Here is a 1,416-nt window from a genome sequence, read left to right on the forward strand (position 1 = left end):
GGGCCGATGGATGAGAAATCCCTTTCTATGTAAGATGAACCAGAGGCTCTGGTCATGTAACCAGAGGCTCTGGTCATGCAACCAGAAGCTCTGGTAGTGCAACCAGAGACTTTCTAGATAGAAATTCTAGTTTGATTGCCACCTTTAAGTCTTTCTTAGAAGCTTCCATTGTATCACCAAGCATTTGTTAGATGGTATATTTAGTAAATAAGATTATTAATGTCGCAGATCACTATGGCGTCATCCGATCCTAGTGAATACTTGGTCGACAAATCCGGTTACGCGGTTCGCCGATCTAGAAGAAACTCATCCCGCAATGAAGAGATATATCCATATGAACAAGAGGACACGATGACTAGTGGAGCATCTACTTCCCCACCAGCATCCTTGTTACCCCCATCGAAACCAGTAACCAATGTCCCACCCCAAACTTATCATGGTTCCAGGATTAGAGTTACACCGAGGAAAAGTATTCCACTGCCTCGATGAGTGATATTTGAGAATTCCTCTATAGTAAGAGGAGAGCCATCACGACCATAGCAGGGGCACAGGATATCTCAAATAGTGACTGGAGTGCCTGCATCCTATGCCCAGGGCATGAACCCGGCTGAACGAGAATGGGTGTAGAGAATTGCATAAGATACTCAGACTCACCAGACCCGGCTGGGATATCATCACCACATTCTGAACAATCTATCCGATGTGATGGAAGCACACCATCAACGAATGATGAGAAACACAGATGTTGTCATTACAGCGAGGCGAGAGATTATAAAGTTGTACAAGTGTGTGGTGCTGAGTGGAATATTGATGTTGTTGTTAGGAATGCTGATAGGCTGGTTACTATTCTAGAAACATTGTCTAGTGATAGAAAATCCACCCTTGCGTAGAAACTCAAGAACTTGTTTTTGTAACCACAATCATCTATGAATGCATATTATCTTTTTGATAAATGCTTAACTACATCAATTCATGGTGCATATGAGATCAATCTGTTTAGTTATATAAATACTAAAATTTTCCCGTCCGATGAACACTCTTGGCATCATTTAAATGACTGGAAGTTATCATCATTGTTATTGCAATAAAAATTATGAATTCCCTTATGACTTAGGCCTTTTGGCTGAAGTTGCACGACTTGTGTCAGAACAACTTTTGGCTGCACTCCCCGACATAGTCAGTCAAGTGGCTGCTGGCCTGAATGCTAACCAGCCAAACAATCCAGAGCCGAGGGCGGCTAGGGAATGCACTTATAAATCTTTTAGAACTTGCAACCCGGAAGAATTAGATAGAACCGAAGGAGCAGTAGGATTATTATCATGGCTCGAGAGTATGAAATATGTTCTTCACATGAGTAAATGTACTAAAGGAAATAAAGTAGAATATACGGCATTTTTGTTACAAAGAAGGGCACTT

The sequence above is a fragment of the Cynara cardunculus genome, unplaced genomic scaffold, assembly GCF_001531365.2.
Source record: "Cynara cardunculus var. scolymus isolate 2C unplaced genomic scaffold, CcrdV1 Un_Scaffold_2995, whole genome shotgun sequence".
Classification (NCBI taxonomy): Eukaryota; Viridiplantae; Streptophyta; class Magnoliopsida; order Asterales; family Asteraceae; genus Cynara; species Cynara cardunculus.